The sequence below is a fragment of the Camelina sativa genome, chromosome 9 (genome assembly GCF_030686135.1).
Source record: "Camelina sativa cultivar CO46 ecotype springtype chromosome 9, ASM3068613v1".
In the NCBI taxonomy this organism is placed as follows: Eukaryota; Viridiplantae; Streptophyta; class Magnoliopsida; order Brassicales; family Brassicaceae; genus Camelina; species Camelina sativa.
This window is the reverse complement of record NC_141888.1, coordinates 8482780-8501214: the sequence shown is the minus strand read 5'-3', so window position 1 is coordinate 8501214 and position 18435 is coordinate 8482780. Positions and strand designations below refer to the sequence as shown.

The window sequence follows — 18435 nt, the reverse complement described above, 5'->3', positions numbered from 1 at the left end:
TTCGTCATTGTTGTTGTTGTTGAATAACCTTTTTCACCAGCCAGCCATGAAGAGAGAAGAAGTGAGAAGAAGAAAAAGATAGAGAAGACTATATAGGTCATTGTTGTTCTTTATGTCTCAATAAATAGTTTCGTCACAATGGTTAAAGAGACGTTATTAGGTTTAAGCTTCTGAAGTTCGAGCCTAACTTGCTACATGTTTTTCTTTTTCTAAACAACAACTAAAACGACGTCGTTTCATTCAGTCTACACACGTGGACTCCACATCAGCATGACTTAATGGTGAGATTAACAGTGTTAAGCATTCACGTTTTCGTATGTTTACACAGAAAATAAAAAATTAGAGTATGAAATTTAAAAGTTTTTAAAGTCCATGTATGTTTTCTTACTGTCAATAGTCTGATGTATGATACGAACATACTGGAATTGTCCAGGTATGAAAAAACCGCTTTTCCTAATCATTGAAATTTAATATTTTGAGAAAAATATTATTGATAATGTCAAGCTAAACAAAGCATAAACATAAAACTAAACATGTAAATGAATCTCAAATGTGAAATTTCAAATTAAAATATCGAGAATGGGTAAACAGTCTTAAAAGAGTAGCAAATAGGTGAAGAATACTTGCACGTTTCTACCGACTTGAAATAGGTGAAGAAATATTGTGACCACTTTGTTACTAAATCAGGGTAAAAAAAAATTAAGTTATGTTGTCACTCTGCGACGCTTTTGCGACTATCGTTATCGACTAAATGAACGTGACACATAGTGGTTGCTATTTGCGATCATTATGCAACCAATATATATTCGTCGTAATGTTGTCCACAATTTGAGACTCTTTTGTGACTTTTATGTTTCGTTGTTGATAAACAACGTTTTTCTCTCCAATTATTATGAAGTCATTGAATCGTTGTAAGATAGTCTCATAAGCGTCACTCTTTTTTGCGATAAAAAAGTAGTCACAAACAAGAGTCCCAAATTGCAAGTTTTCTTATAGTGATTATATAACACACATTCCATAAATTCTCAAAATTATAACTAATTGACAATTACAATGTTTTTAAATTTATTTTTTGAATTTTTTTGGTTTAAGTTTGGGTTGCAAAATATCAAGTATCATCGATCATGCTCTCGATAACTGCTTCTGATAACACTCTAATTTACATGTTTTTAGCATCCCTTTTTGTCCATATTTTGCATTGTTCATACCTCTAACTTAGCATTTTTAGACCATTTACTGTAGGAATCAAGTTTTAGAGCATTTAGGGTGTTGCATTTTTGCATTTGCATATATTGGATGAAAACAGATGCTAAAGAGCCAAAAATGGGGATAAACAAGGACAACTCGAGCATGTACCCGAAGGAGCCATCGAGCTACAAGAACAAGTCCGAACCCCAACACGATCGAAGAGGATCCAAGAGCGCGAAGAGCAACCCGAAGATCCACCCGAGGAGTTACCCGACTCAAGCCTCGTGTACCCCATCGAGTAGACCATCGGGCAGGTCTGGGAAGCTAGGTCAAATGGGTTTCCATATATAAACCCCCTCTTTCCCTAGCTCGCAAACGAGCACGCCGCAGACCCTCAAACCAGAGAGCGAGAGCTTCTGTGAGAGAACTGAGCGACTCAACATTTTCTTCTTGTTTTTGTACTTTTAATTTGTAGTTTTTCTTAGATCTTTTATCCCTACTCTTTTCTACTCTACTCTGTCTTTTCAATAATGTCATTTTCGTTTATTTATATGGTTTTATCATTTGTTTCTATGTCCGAGTAGTGTAGCAAAGTTTCTAGGGATGGGATAGATGATTAGGTGTTCTTGATCGGTTAGGATGCTTTAGTTGATTGATATGATAGATAAATTTCCTTCTAGGTTGATGTTCTTAATGCGGTCAACAGACCGACAGGTTGAGACTAGATCTAGGGCGTTTACAATGCTACATGCCGAAAGGAGTAGATAAAATACTTGATTAGGTCAATGCTAGAGGTATACTTAACTTTGAGTGACAAAATCAGATAAGTCTAAGTGTACTGACAAAAATGAATTGTTCTTAATGCCTGCTTGTTCATATTGCTAGTGCGACAGTGTGGTAGTATGTTCAAGGTTGATCGTGACTAGTGCGACAGTGTGGTGACAAGGTTTTAGAGGTTCATTGTCTAGGAAATAATTGCTTGAGGCATGTAAGGCATCCGTATTGGTCTAGAACACTTAGGATTCGATTACCCCCATCCTTAGGAACTTTCGTATTTTATTCTTTGCATATTCCTTACTTACTCGACCACTTACCCGATCAGGTACACGATAACCTGCATCGAGTAATACCTCAAGCTGTTCATAGTTCATTTGCATACTCGATCACCCCACTCGATCCTGTACTCGATTGCTTGCATCGAGTGCTTAGGTCGTGTGGTTCACTTGTTTATATTCTTTTACTCTGTTTATATTAGGACTGTTAGAACCAAACCCCCCTATTGCTTGGCTTGACTTGCTTGATTCTGATTGCATCCTATCTGCTAGCATAACAACCATTTGGATTGATAACCCTTTGTACTACAACTGCATAGAGAATTGATACCCTAGGTGAAAACCAGTCTATCAGCTTCTCAGAAACTCGATCGACAATTACATATCTCGAATGAGCCGTAGTCGTTCGATGATTTACTTCGGATCTCGACAAACATCAAACAATCTCGATGATTCTCTATCAGACATCGACATTAACCATCAAATCTTGTAGTTTTTATGGCAATGAAACTTAACGTACGCCCGGGAGGCTTTAAAGAGTTGTTTACCGACACTACAAATCACCACATGATATTTTCTTGTGTTTATGTTCTTACTCATAAAGTTCCGCCAATCACTCTCAGAAGGTCATTTATCTTCAAAGCTAGGGACTCCTCGGGTGTGGGAAGTCAAGGAGAGCTCGAGCACCAAGGTGCACAAGGTGAGGAGTTTGGGATCTGGTGACGGGATTCTCGGCTCGATAGAAGATTCGGTCAATGATTTATTGTGTTTTTGGTGAATTTTGTCCTTTAGTTAGTATTCGTTTTGAGTTACTTGTCGCATCTTTGTCCATCTTTTGTGGAGATGATGTGTTAGATATGGAGTCTTTTGGTTGGATTCAAGCTTAACCGTAGTAAAGAAGCAGGAACTGACTTTAAGATATCGAGAGTTAAAATGAATCATGAAGTCCGGACAAGTCTGCTGAAGTCTAGGGAAGTCTGGTGAAGTTTGTGGACAAGTCTGCCGAAGTCTGGAGAAGTCTGGTGAAGTCTGTAGACAAGTCTGCTGAAGTATGGAGAAATCTGGTGAAGTCTGTGGATAAGTCTGCTGAGGTTAGGAGAAGTTTGGTGAAGTTTGTTATCTTTCTGTCTGTGATCTAGACACTTATTTCCATTTTCTGAATTTTTTAATTTATTTATTTTCTTTTAATGAGGATTATATACCCCACAAAACTTAATTAGCAGGACACATTGTATTTTCCTTAGATTTTTTGCACTTTGATACCTTCGTACACCGTTTTTGAAAATTAGAGATTCATCCATCCTTCTTGACAATTTGGAGAAGAATTCTAAACTCTTTGCATTTTATTTCATCAATTTAATTATGTCTTCTTCATCTCCTTATTATATTGTTTTCAATATGTGTGAGTAGTCTCTTTGTTGGGTTTTAGGGTTCTTATTAGGGGATTCAATGCATTGATGTTTTGATAGTTCTTAATTTTTTAGGTTTTTTGATTCATATGCTATTAATGATATAACATGACTGATCACCTTGTTCTAAGTTCTAAGTTTTTCTATTCATCAAAAGTGTTCGAGAATGTATGATCTAATATGAACTGAGCAATGTATTTCTAGCCTGCGAAAATTGATGTTAAAAACGAACTGTGGACTTAATGATTTGATTGTCATGTGAATTATGCTAGGAGGTTGCAAATGAAAGTTTAGCAAACTAATATTGAAATTGTGTTTATGTTCTATAATAGTTTTTAATTATTAAATTCTATGTTTCATTTACTCATTAGTCACTGATCTCTCAAATACCCTATGACCCAATGTTTTAATCCCATAATCTAAACTGTTTTATTTCATGTATTTTTATTTACAATCTTGAAAACAAAACAAAGTAAAACAAACATTCGTTCATTTCAGCTATTTAAAAGTCTCATAAACCTTTAGTGTACTATTGGTCCTTGTGGGTTCGATCCCGTATAAACTGCCTCACGGTTAATTGTATTGGATAATTACTCTAGAGCCTTTTTTTTACAGTTGTGTACTAACAATTTTTTGTGTGCTTTAGGTGTATGACCTGCAGTGCAGGCTCTTCTCATCAAGAAATATATCACGAGGATTTGGGAAACTTTGAGAGAGAGAGAATAGGAAAAAGAAAAGATTTGATGAAATGGCTGATTGTTTAGGTGGTCGAAATGATGGTAATGTGGATGATGAACATTATGGAGAGTTTGAGGATCCTCTTCCTGCAAACATTAATCTTCCTCCTGCAAATATTAATCCTCCTGTTGGAAATGTTATTCTTCCTTCTTGTGGAGAGGTTGCCCGTGAAGCTGCGCAAAGAAAAGTTGCGCGCTTATCTGCTCTTAATCAAAGACTTACGAATGTTCGACATACTTTGAGGGAACAAGATGCTCCCAACGCTGAGATGTACCACAGAGTTGTCCAGCATTCTCCAATCACCAGAAATGATTTTGGGATTAAACTGGCTCGTTGGGTCTTGTGAAACAAAATCAGTTTCATGGCCTACCGTCAGAGAGCCCAACTTATCATTTGGAGTACTTTGAGGAATATGTGGTACGACGAGAATGAATGGGATGCCTGATGATACTATCAATTGCAGGTTGTTCTAATTTTCTCTGAGTGACAAAGCTCATCAATGGATTAAGTAGTTGAAGGGGCATACATTTCGATCATGAGATGAGTATAAAAGTGCGTTCTTGGGATAGTATTTTACTCAAGCAAGGACTACTCTTCTCAGGAATAAGATTTAAGGATTCCACCAGAATGCTACTCAGTCATTCCATGAAGCTTGGGAAAAATTCAAAGATTACAAAAGAGAATGTCCCTATCATGGATTCACACCAGAATCACTCATCAACACATTCTACAGAGGGGTTGATGAGAGGTATAAGATGGCTCTAGATACAGCTAGTAATAGGAGCTTCATGACTAAGAACGAAATAGAAGCTGGGATTTTAATTGAGAACCTAGCTGCTAGCAACAATAATCATTGTGTTGACTATGATAAGATAGTGAGAAGTAGGAGATTCAAAATAGATTGCTGCGTTTACCACAAAAATAGAACAACTTTTGAGAAAAGCTCAAAGGAGTGTGAATTACTGTGATGACTTTGGTGATGGTTAGGTTTATCTGGAAGGTGTTGGGGATTGTTCTGAGGAGTTGCAGGCTGAGTTAAATTATTTGAATCAAGGCTATGAAAACAATGGTTTCAACCAAGGCTACAAGAATCACCCTCACTACAAGAAAAACAAGTATTAATAACATTTAAATATAACGTTTTATGTGTTTATGCTATAGTTGATTTATGTCTGACTAATTCATAGCGTTCCTAAAATGATAACCGCTATAAATAATAAAATTTCATTGTCCGCCTAATTTTTAATGAAAATTGTATCTAAACTTTCAATTGCCCGCTCAACTTATAAAAAAAAATAAAGTTTAGAAAAGATCTTTGAACACTTAAACGACACACAAATACAAGCTTATATCTTTCCTTCAACACACAAAATCTCATCTTCTACGAGAAACACCACACACACCCTCTCAAGTTCAGTAACACTGGTCGAGGTCTCTCTCTCTCTCTCTATCATCCCACTAATTTTTGTTCTCGTCTAATTTTCCTCCGTCTCTGTCTTTTCCAATTCCTCAGATCCGAATCAAGACAACAAACCCTAGATTATGCGTTCTAGATCCGCACTACTTCACTCATCTCTTAGATCTATCTCCTCTTTTGAATGCACGATTCAAGCAATCTTATCCGTCTCTTCTCCAAACGAGTCATCTCCCTTCTTCGCGAATTTCTCCGATTTTTTCTCTCGTTTGGTTTGATTTTGTGACTGAGGTTTTAAGTATTGAGGTGAATTTTGTTTATGGGTTAGCTGATTTTGTAGGTTTATTATCAGATCTGTGCAAGAAGGGGGTTTTTTTTTTTTTTTTTTTTTTTTTATCTAGGCTCGTTTATGAGAACAATTAGACAAGATGAAGAAAAAATGCACCCACCAAGTGTTTGTTTTTATTCCCAACTGACAATTTCATTGTTCACAAGGAGGCTGAGAACTGTGACTGCTTGCAAGGTAAAATCTCTAGATCTATTTGATTTTAGGGTTGATTATGTTTTATTTGAGTGTTATTAGAATTTTGAACTGTGAGATTTTGGAGTATCAATTTGTTAAGCTTTTTCCTTGTTTCATTATTTAGATGTCACAATTACAGATCGAGCGAGAGACAAGGCACAATGAGGGTGTAGCAAAGGAGTCTAGATATGACAAAAGAAACTCAGACACTCTCCGGAAGCAGTTCGAGAAACTAAATGACTCAACAACAAGAAAAAGATGAGCAAAACGTGATTATGATTTTTATCCAAGTGAAATTTTGCTTGCAAAGGTATATAAGAAATATATCTTCTTAAAGTATAATTCCTGACTCTTGGTGACTTGCTTCATACCATTACTGAACATGATATGACTATGGTTTTGGATTCTAGATTTTAGAAGTCGTATCCATCTACTTGATTATAAAGTTTCTTGTATCTGACTGTTAAATTGAATGTGATCAGAACTTGTCTCTTAATTTTTGCTCTCAGACTGAAGCTGTGACGTAGTCTTCAGTGATGGAAAAGATCATGAAAGAGATAGACGTTGGTGATTGGCATTCAAATCTCGCTCACGATGAATGGTCACCACTCCCTGTTTCTGGCTCTCGATCTTCAGTTCCCTACAAGGTGGTGATTCATATTTTTTTTAGTAGTTAAGCATTTGTATTGATTGGAGATAATCTCTCTTATATTGATTCATGTCTTGTCTTGAAAATGCAGCATGCGGCAGTGGTTGTTAATAAAAAGCTCTACATTATTGGTGAAAGCCGTAATGGCAGATACTTATCTAATGTCTAGATAGTTTTCTATGTGTTTCTTCTGTGTGTTTGTATCATCTTCCTTTTGATTTCATGAATCTGTGGTGATTTTGATAAACTTATATCTATCAGGTGTTTGTGTTATTTTGTTGTATGTTGAAGCTGATTACGTGATGATATCAAAGAAGTTTCAAGAGTGTGGAAAATTCACAGCTTCTTGATGAAATGAGAGCTTTGAAGATCTTTCTAGTTTATGTTTGGTCACAGCTTCTTGATGAAATGAGAGCATTTCACCGAGTTGAATGACTGTGTTTCTTTGTTCCTCAGTGAAATGCAGAACTTAAGTACTGAAACATCTTTTGTAATTGCAGAAGAAACAGCGAAATCAGGAGAGAAGAAAGATGATGCTGTTAAGGTGAAAGCTCCTGCAATAGAGAAGGCACCAGCAGAAAGACAAACAACATCTATTAAGGAAGACAAGTGAAGACACTGTTTCTAGAGACGAAACCATATGGGTATTAGTAGCTTCCACGGTTGATGCAGAAAGAAGGTTTTAAAGCTTTTTGCCACCAACTTGTGGAAATGGAACTAGAGGTAGTGAGCAAGTTCAGTGACCATACTAGTCTTTGTTTTCAATTCTTTTAGGTGTTGTGTTAAGTAGTTCTTTGTTTTAAGCTTGTATCAGATGTTGGAATACATTGATCATATATTTGTTTCTATTATAAATTTGTGTTTATCAGATTTTATTTTTTTATTTAATAAACAAAAATTAAATCGTAATTATGATTATTTTAGCATTATGGTAATATACATTAAAAAATGATAACAACCAAAAAATGCTCTTATAAACTTTAATATTGCACAAGAAAGTGTTATTATATAATTTTATACTGCGATAAAAGAAACGCTATCTAAAAAGAAAATAAAATAGCAAAAGGAGAAAACGCTATGTAAAGTGTCATATCTATTATAACGGGCGCATATATAGCGTTCACAATACCGCTATGATAACCTGTTATAGCGTTTTCCGGACGCTGTATATGTGACATTTTCTTGTAGTGCCTAATCTGTCTTATCGAAACACTAATGTTAAAAACCCACATGATGAAGTGTATCCACCACAACAACAGTTTTATCAGAAGCAATTTAACCCATCTCAAGGAAACTACAACAAGCCATTTGTGTCTCAGGGACAAAGACAGGGGAATGGATATGGTCAGGGAGGTTTTCAGCAAAAAAACTCTGTATAACAACTTTCGGGGAAGTTACCAAGAGCCAAACCAAGCTCATGTGAGCACTACTTCTGCGTCTTCTTCTAGGGACAATGAAATGAAGTTGATGATACGACAGAATTTTGAAGGTCAAGTGAAAATATCGCTGATATCAATGTTAAGGTGGATAATATGTATCATGATCTTAATGGGAAGTTCACGACACTATATTCACATGTTAAAACTCTTGAGAACCAAGTAGCTCAAATTTATTCTGCCTCTACGCGATCAACAGGTGTTTTACCAGGGAAAGTTGAACCCAAATCGAACGAGCATTGTTATACAATAATGAATCAGGAAAAACCTGAAGAACTTGCTGAGTGAGGTCTTCAGGGAGCTGAAAATGCTAGAATTACTTTTGAGAGGGAAGTTTTTGCTGTTAATATAGCCAAAGAGGATGATGAACCACCATACGTTGCACCACCACCATATGTTCATAGACTACCATATGTAGCCATCTGAGAGAAGCTACAGGGAACACTGAAAAAGAAAAAGATTGCTCTGATGAGGTAATGAAGCAGTTGCATTCTAAACTTTCTTCAATAGAGTTAGTCAAGGGTATGAAAACATAAAAGAAATGTTTTGGAGATGTTTGTTTAACAAGAAGAGCGTTAAAGAAAGAGTCATGATGATTTCTATAGGGAAGGCATATGTGCATTATGAGGAGCAGGAAGGACATCAAAAGAACAAGGAGAAAATCTTTTCAATGATACACTTGAAAGAAGAGTTAGAGATGGTTAGATTTGAATGCAATTTTGTCATCCCAGTTGAGATTCCTAAGAAGCTTGGAGATTTAGGAAGTTTTGTATGACCCTCTCGAATTGGGAGGTATGTGTTTGAGAGATGACTATGTGACTTGGGAGCTAGTGTGAACTTAATGCCATTTTCTGTGTCAAAGCATTTAGGAATCACCAATCTCAAACCGTCAAAGATCACATTAGTGCTTGCTGATTGTTTTGTGCGATCCCCAGTTGGTTTGGCGGAAGATATGCATGTTAGAGTTGAGAACTTCTACATCCCAACTGATTTCATGGTCTTAGAACTTGATACAAAACCACATGATCCTCTCATTCTTGGTCGTCCATTTTTAAATACCGATGGGGCTATGAATGATGTAAAAAAGCAGTAAATCCATTTTCAAATTGGTGCTCATACTCAAGATTTTGACATGAAAAGATTGTTGAAGAAGCCTACTATTGGGGGATAAGCCTTTTCAATTGAAACCATTGATGAGCCAAATGGTCCCAAGTCATACCATGACTTGGAAGTTTAGAAAATTCATGACTTGATCACTTCATATAATTCTTGTAACTTTTGGAAGATTTGAGCTTGACCTTGTTTATTTGGACTGAATATGGACTTATTATATCTCACTTAGGGATTGGTAATCATGTAATGGATCATACATTCAGAGTTTAACCCACATTATTTTTTCACTTTTTGTATACTCTAAATGGCTAGACTGATTTTTAGTCTAGTATCACACCTTTTTAACTCTATCCATGTTTGATACCACTTGCATTCTTATGTTATCATCATCATGTGCATTCATGTGCAAATACTACGGAGTATACAGACCGACATAGCTTTCTTCTAGTTAGGATTGTGGTTGTAGTTTATTTTGATGATTGATATTGAGTTTATGTGGTTTTATGGTTATGTCCATGAGAATGTATTGAGCTTTCATGATCAGTTCTTTTGATGCAGTCTTTGTGAGACAAGAACTGGTCTCACTTCCCCATTCTAAAAAAAACAAAGAAAAAAACAAAAAACAAAACAAAGAAGAACATAAAATAGGAAAGGAGAAAGAATGTAACCGTAAAAGTCAGTGTAATACAATATTAGTTATAAAAGCATCTAGGACACTTATGATTTGTTTGGGATTTTGCATTGGTTGGTTTGATCCGAGTTAGAGGGGAGCTATGTACCTCCCAATTGGTCTATGTCTCACTATGATTTTGCATAATGATTTTCATTCGTTCGCATAGCTGGAAACCTTAAACACTTGAGCCACCTTGAAATATTCTTTCCACCTAGACCATAATGTGTTCGATATCCTATTTGTGTTGCTACGGTCATGGCGAAGTACGATTTAGTACAGTATGATATGAACTTTGTGATAGTAGTTTGGTGATCAAAGGTTCAATTGATAACCCAAAGCATACTCAACCACGATCAAGTGGTGTCGTCATAACACTTTAGGGTCAAATACACAGAGACCAAGCATGCACTATGAAACTATATAGACCGAGTATAGCTAAAGCAATAAGAAAGATTGTTTTTTAAGTAACCGATCGAAGACATAAATTAAATAAAAGTTTGTAAAATCAAGAGAAAGTACTGGGCGCAGGGAATCAATTAGGAGCTATGATCACTTATTCAGATGATAAATTGGGAAAGCATTAGACACCGTTCTTGAACTCAAATCTCGAATGTAAAACTAACCTACTGTCGCAACATTAGTTATCAATGCAAGGAATTGATAAAACTCTAAACCGTTGTTTGAATCTAAACAATCCTAGCAAGCAATAAGTTCAAGTTTGATTATGTTCACAAGGTGCCTCAACTTCAACTGTCGTTGGCTAAGGATCACCTTGCTCACCTATGTTCTTTTCAAGCAATTCAACAACACTTTTGATGCCTAGATGAATTTAACCTAAGATCATAAACTAGGTAGCTAATCTAGTTTAAGCAGTAAGAACAACAATAGATGAAGAATACAATAGATCAATCCCAAATCTAACAACCTAAGTTAGCGAATCATAAAACCCCTTTTGAAACCCGAAACCCAACAGAGAGACTACTCAGACATCGAACAACAGCAATCACAAATCAAATATGAAGAAAACAAGTTTGAATTGCAAAGAGAAATAAGAGGGTTCAGAATTCTTCTCCAAAGGGTTAGAAAGGATAAGAGATCTTCTCCCAAGCTTACAAGTGCTCAAAGGCTGCGTAGAATAAAACTTGTCCTTCTAGAGGTCGAGCCTCGTGCTTAAATAATAAAATAAAACCCTAAAAGTCGGTTTAAAAATAAAAGGAAAAGTTGCTTCGGGTGCGGGACTGGTCGATCTCAAATGCGGATCAGCCGATCTCGGATGCTTTTCTGCGTTTGCTCCATCTGCTCGCTAGTTCAACCGGTCTTCAACCAACTTTAGCTCCAGATGCTTGTTTTCATCCCCAAAACACTCAGTTTCCTTCCAAAGCGACCTAGAACCTGTAGAAACTCACAAAAGACTAAAAAGACTCTAAAAACACACTTGTACCTAACAAAAGACTCAAAAGAAGTATGAAAACTATGGTTAAAATCCTATAAAATACAGACACATCATTTGGAGGCGATTGATTGATAGCATGATCCTAGAAGAATATGTGAGTTCTCATGTTTTCAAACCATTTTCCTTGGAAAAAATTTTGTTTTGCTTGAGGACATGCAAAGATCAAAGTTAGCAAGAGTTGATGTATTGTGTTTTTGGTGTCTTTGTCCTTCATTTAGTATTTGTTTTGAGTCACTTGTCGCATCTTTGTCCATCTTTTGTGTTTTTTGGTCTTTTCTTGAGTTATGATTAGGTATGGAGACGATGTGCTAGATTTGGAGTGTTTTGGTTGGATTCGAGCTTAACCGGAGTAAAGAAGCAAGAAATGACTTTTAGATATCTCCGCGGGTCCATTGGTTATGATTTTTTTACTATATTTATAGAAATTATCTCGTAAAATAAAATACTAAAATAAAAATAATCATACCATAGTTAACAAATTATGAAATCTAAAAATAAAAATAAACTGAATGGACCTTTTAAATAAAATAAAAAATACTAAGTTTGTTGTCTCTAATTTACAACAACCAATCTTGGTTGTCTCTATCACCATTCCCTTCATGTTCTTCATGCGGTATAGTGAAGTCTTCATCAAAATCTGAAACATCTAAAAATCACACTAGTTGAATCAATATATTATAGTCAACTAAAAGAAAATTCTAAAAGTGAAATGGACAATTTTAAAGATACCATTAGACTTTTCAGGGTTTGATCTTCATGATCTTTGGGATTTTCCTCAGCAAGAGCATTCTCTAATTCATCATATTCAAGTTCACGTGCTTCTTCTTCTTCAACGATCCAAAAACTCTGTTTTATCAATAGATTTGTAGTCAACAAGATCATATGATCTTTTTCTTTTTGACCTGTACATGTATAACTTGTTACAAACTAAGACAAAAAAGTAAAAAGACAAATTTTATTTAATGATAGTATGATACTCCCATTTTATTTCCTTTTTCGCCAAGCCCTAGCCTAGATATAACTTGTTTCTACAATCCCGGAGGCCGAAGACTACTCTATGGAATATAATTGATTATATTGCTAGGTTTGTGCAAAATCTCTTGAAGATCACTGGTACTTCCTTTGTCCGTGGCAAACAGTTATTTATTGATACTTTTAGAGTCTCTTGGCACTTTAGTTCTGAACTCAAATTGTCAAAAGTTTGAATATGGTTTTACCATTAGTCACTCTGCGTCAATTCTAGCTAGAGGCTTCAGTCATCACCCTATTGTCAAAACCTCTACGGGTAGTGTGTCATCCCTGTCACCCTCTTGTACCAATCCCAAGCAACCAACCTCATGTATGAAGCTTAGGTATGTTCTATCCATGTCTGTGTTTTGCTGGCTGCAACCTTTGTGTGGACTTCTTAATCTCCATGGCCAAGGCCTTATTGCGAGAGAGAACCAACCTGGCTTGATACGGCATCACATTTAGTGCTGGGCACGGGACGGGTACCCTTGAATTTTCTCCGACCCTTTACTCGTCCCGACCCTAACGGGTAACAGAAAAAATTTACTCATACTCGATCCTTAAATAACGGGTACCCGGTAAAAAATAGTTGACCCTTTACTCGTCCCGACCTTTTATTATTACCCGGAAAACGAGTACCCGATAAAAAAATGTTAATAATCGCAATAATAATTTTATCTTTTGAAATCCAAAAAATGAAAAATTCATAAATTTATGCAATATATAGTTCCAAAATTATAAAATTACGAATTTTGAAAATAAAAATAATATATTAATTCAGTTAAGCTAAGTTGAACTTAGGTTTTAACTCTAACTCTATAAATTAATAATAAATAATAATAATAATAATACAAAATATTAACGGGTATTTACGGGTCGGGTAGCAAAACGGGTAAAGGGCCGAGTAACGGGACGGGTATTGAAAACTAAACTAATACCCTATACTCGTCCCTTACTCACGGGTTATATAAATATAATACCCTTTACTCGACCCTAAAGCTGCGGGTACCCTTTTTTTTGAGACGGGTACGAGCCGAGTAACGGGTCGAGTACGGGTAACGGGTATTAGTGCCCAGGCCTAATCACATTGTATCCATTCAAACCTTGTTACTAGCTTATACGTCGGCTCCTATTTCTCCCAAGGGCTTGAAGCTCCATGGCTTCTTAGACCGAAACTCATATTGTCGTATCTTTGAGTATAGTTCTAGAGTTCTCTGGCCAACAACCAACATCTGACATGTCTAGCAAGTTACTCCAAACTCCACCCGGTCGCCAAGACCACCTTTTCAACGTCATCTAGTCAATGCTTGATAGTGACCATCATGTTCTCCATTGAGCCTCTCGTGGATTAATTGTCGACAAACCTTGACCTCACATGTGGTAAATTGCTTTCTAGCTCTTGCCTCGAAGCTCTCTTGGATATTTTGTCGATCTCTTTTAATTTTTTTTGTATGGCATTGGGGAATGTCTTTATGTATTGTGTGAAAACTTTGGATCTTGGAATCCACCTCTTTGTACTTTGTTTCCATGAATGAATGAAAACCAAGTATTTTGACAAAAAAAAAAGATAGTATGATACTCACCTTTGTTGCAAACGTAAATTGTAGTGAACAAAGACGAGATCGTTAAGTCGTTGATGCTCTAATCTATTCCTCTTCTTGGTATGAATCCGCTCAAACACATTCCAATTGCGCTCACATCCAGATGAAGATGTCTGAACTAGTATGAATTGAGCGATGTTTTTATAGCCTGCGAAAATTGATGTTAGGAAGCATTGTAGACTTAATGAATTTGATGGTAATGCAAATTTGGCTAGGAGGTTGCAAATAAAAGTTTAACAAACTAATAGTCAAATTTAGTTTATAATGCCTTGAAAGAGGGTTAGACTATTATTATGTTCATGTTCTAGAACGGTTCTTAATTATTAAATTCCATGTTTCATTTACTCATTAGTCACTGATCTCTGAAATACCCTATGAAACACAATATTTGATGGTGGTGAAGTGTGGATTATGGATGAGATATGAATGATGATGAATGAATGGAGTGCAGGGTGTTTCAATTCCCCTTATGATGTTGCAGTATAAGAGGTGTCAGTCCAATCTGAGTGTTTGCAAGCAATCAGGATGTGCATATATGTCTAAGTCAAGCCAAATATGAAGGATGTTTGTCACTAACAACCTATTGATGAAATGTAAAATGCAGAAAGTAAAAGCTACTAAGATAGATGCTAAATGTAAAGAGAGCAGACTAATCAAAGCTATGATGAAACAAGAACATAAATAGAAACTATAGTAATGCAAGTAATGAACTAATGCAAGGCAAGTAATGAACAGGATACTAAGTGAATGCAAGAAATGCAACTAAAATGAAACAGGAATTGAGACAGGACAAACACAAAGCATAAACAAGAATTCTGGGGATGAGCTCGAGCAAGCACTCGATCAAGTGTAGATCGAGTACAGGGTCGAGCTGGAAAAACGCGAGAAACAAAGCAATGCAAGCAAAACAGAGCAAGACAAAAACAAATCAAACAATGACCAAACAACAGGATTTAAACTAAGAAATCAATAGACAAGGAAGGTCTTGAGGAGGGATTCATGGGCTGGACTAATGATTGTGGTCATCTAGCTTGGTCAAAAAATCTCAAACAACTTGAGCTAATCTCTAGACAATGATCTTCCTAGAACATGTTAATCCACTCTCATGGCAAAAACAATCAAGCTCATATATTTCTAGACTTGTTCTCACAAAGCAAAGAACTTATACAAGCAAGCATTAAGGAACATATCATTAATGTCAAAAATCAAACAAGACATCTAATCTCTTAGCATGCCTAATGATAATCTCTAGATCTAGCCTTATCTCGCAACCTAGACATTGGTGTGATGCTAAGATGCTTGAAATCAAACCCTACCCTCTCGGTTATAGGATCAACATAGAGTACATCTAGCCTAGAAGAGATCTGTAACAATCAAGCTTGACCTAGCTAAACAAACCTCAACCACAATCCAGCCTACCCATCCTCAAGATCCTAAGCAAACTACTCACAATCACACATGATGAACAACAAAATCATAAACCCAGAAAATAACCAAACTTGCATCAATAGATAGATGAAACAGAGATCTAAAATATTGAAAAAGGAATCAAACTCGAATTCTTAATATTTTGAAAGTTATGAAACCAACAAAATTCTAGGAATCTCTTGTTATCCTTCAAAAGTAGAAAAGAAATCTAAGAAAATAAAAGTGCAAAAAGCATAAATTCCCAAAAGGGTAAAAACTAGGTTTGAGAATATCTAAAAACCTAGACTCTTGGTGGCTGAAGGGTACAAGGTCCTTTTATAGGAAAGTAGTGGAAGCCCTAAAAAATGCTAAAAGACAAAATAGCTAGGCGGCCGGTCAGCTCGATCTGGTGTTCGGTCGAGTGACCGGTCGAGTTGGCTTTTCTTCTGCTCCTTCCACTCGGTCGAGTCCCTCTCCGCACACGGTCGAGTGCCTGGTCGAGTGGGCGGTCGAGTGGAACTCTGGACCTTGGTTCTTCAGCTCTAACTCCCTTGCTTTCTTCTCTTGATAGCTTCACTCCTCTTTAGCATTGCTTCCATGCTCCTTAGGCTCCAATATCGCCTGTTTATGCAGGAAAAGATGCAAATGCAATGCAACTAAACTCTAATGCATGAACAGTCCTAAAGCTACACAATAATGGACAAAATGGATAGGAAGAGATGCAAAAGATGTGAATATTCTAAGGGAAAACAAGGTAAATTATATGAACATCAACACCCCCAAACTTAGTCTTTGCTTGCCCTCAAGCAAATAAACAAGACATAAGAAGGTAGTGAGGTTTAAAAGTGGGATCTCAGCTCCTAAAGCTTGCCAATAGACCAGCTAGAATCAATGTCCAAGTTACTAGTACTATGATGCAAGTTGAATGAGCTGTACTTAAAGATTTTAGACAAACCTATCTCAACCTTTACTGATTTGAGCCTTAGATATCCACATGCATTCAAATCAACCATTTCCTTTAACATTCATTAATCAAGAATCATATATCAATTCTATGCAATGATTAAACTCATTTGGCTTGGAGATAAAGGTTTAGAGACAATGATGGTCTCTTTTTAGAGTAGGGCTTATCAATATCAAGGTTCTCTCATAAAAAAATGGATTGAGCTTTAGAAGAATGCTAAAGGTAAGAACACTTAGACACATACAAGAACAAAACCTTGTCTACCCAAAGGCACCAAAGTGTTTATCCTATCAATCCAAACCCAAATGATCATAGTGCTACCCTTTAACTTCTTCTCTTCTCTTTCACCCTTTTCTCTTTTGATTTTAAAGTCTTAGGAGAGGTTTCTTATTTGATCTTTCTAGTGGAATGGGGGATTCTTACTTATTTGCTATGGTTCTCTTTTCTTCTTATTCTTAAGACATACAAGCATTTTGCTAGACTCTTCTTTTCTTTCTTTTCTTTTCTTTAACTAGAACCATCTTCAACAATTTTTACTTCCCATCCTTTCACTAGACTTTGATTTTGCTTAAACACATTCCCCTCCTAAAGTCTCTACCTTTTTCTTTCTTTTTCCTCTTTTCTTTTCAAAACAGCCAAGTCCCAAACCCAACAAGTGAACCACCTAGTCCTATCTAGTTTGAAAAATGCAAACTAGAACTACACAAGGTTTACTCTTGTCAGTTCAAGCCTAACACTTTCTACCAAGCTCAATCCCAAAATAGGCCTCACACACACAAGAATAAACATGGCTTGAAAGAAGGGTTGGTTAAAGGGTAGGAAAACTGATTTTAATGGTTTAATCAGCTACTTGGATCAACAAGAGTGGTAAAAAGGAGAAAGATGATCCAAATATGTATATGGTATCCATGAGTTTAAATCAATGCACATATTGATAATTGTAAGTCAATATTAGGTTCTTATAAGTAGGAAATGACATCAAATCACAACATGCTTCAATTTAGACCAAATGCAATGCAGGAATTCAAGGCTTGGGTCAATCTTATGCTTCTAACTACTCAACTAGCATCAAAGTACTATTACCTTGGGCATTGATCCTAGTTTGGTGAATCTAGCAAGCTAACAAGGCAAAACTCATCATAGATCCCTAATGCAAATATTTAACTGTCCTACATGAAACATGCTAAACAAGATCCTAATATGCAATGCAAACTACATGAACACTCTTTTTTTTTATAAAGATTTTTGCAAAAAAATTTCAAATTTTTAGGGTTTTTCTATGCCTTAGATGCTATGCAAATACTAACATGATTATGCTAAAAATTTGAAATAAGAAAATAGAAAACAATGTAAAATGCTATCTGAAACCCTCCCCCAAACTTAAATCACACAGTCCTCTGTGTAAAAGAAATTTGTAAGAGGATTCAAGACTTAAAATAAAACACAATATGAAATGCTATGGTATTTACAAGGGAAGGTGATAGTGGTACCTCAAGGATTGTGGAAGAAGCTGTCCACATCCTCATTCATGCAGTCAAAAATGTAGTTGGAGTTTTGTTGATGACTTGGAGGTGGAGATTGGGGCAACTCGACGATAGCAATCGATTGGCACTCGGTCGAGTGCCTGGTCGAGTGGGGAGGTCGAGCTGGACTGCGAGTGTACTTTTCTTCTTCTATTTAGACTCCTTTGCTTCCCTGACCAGAAAAACACCAAAACAAATCAAAATACCAAAAATTCTAAGCAACATACACAGAGATACCTTAGGGACTTCCTCCCTAGTGAGCTTGTTTAGAGTCACTAAGCTTG

General features: G+C 36.2%; 1 long non-coding RNA gene and 1 other non-coding gene across 9 annotated transcripts; one reads left to right on the top strand and one right to left on the bottom strand.

Annotated features, from left to right (window-relative positions):
* Positions 1–4980: 4980 nt before the first annotated feature.
* Positions 4981–5087, bottom strand: LOC147937926 (small nucleolar RNA R71). Its single transcript, XR_015567624.1, has one exon. It is a non-coding gene; the product is annotated as a small nucleolar RNA R71 (small nucleolar RNA).
* A 572-nt stretch (positions 5088–5659) lies between these two features.
* Positions 5660–7841, top strand: LOC147937925 (uncharacterized). 8 transcript variants are annotated; one of them, XR_015565197.1, is made up of 6 exons: positions 5660–5818; positions 5901–6324; positions 6449–6634; positions 6834–6971; positions 7065–7113; positions 7474–7841. It is a non-coding gene; the product is annotated as an uncharacterized LOC147937925 (long non-coding RNA). The 8 variants fall into 8 exon arrangements; XR_015565200.1 differs by having other exon boundaries at positions 5681–5818; positions 6297–6324; positions 6464–6634; XR_015565199.1 differs by having other exon boundaries at positions 5681–5818; positions 6297–6324.
* The last annotated feature ends 10594 nt before the right edge of the window (positions 7842–18435 follow it).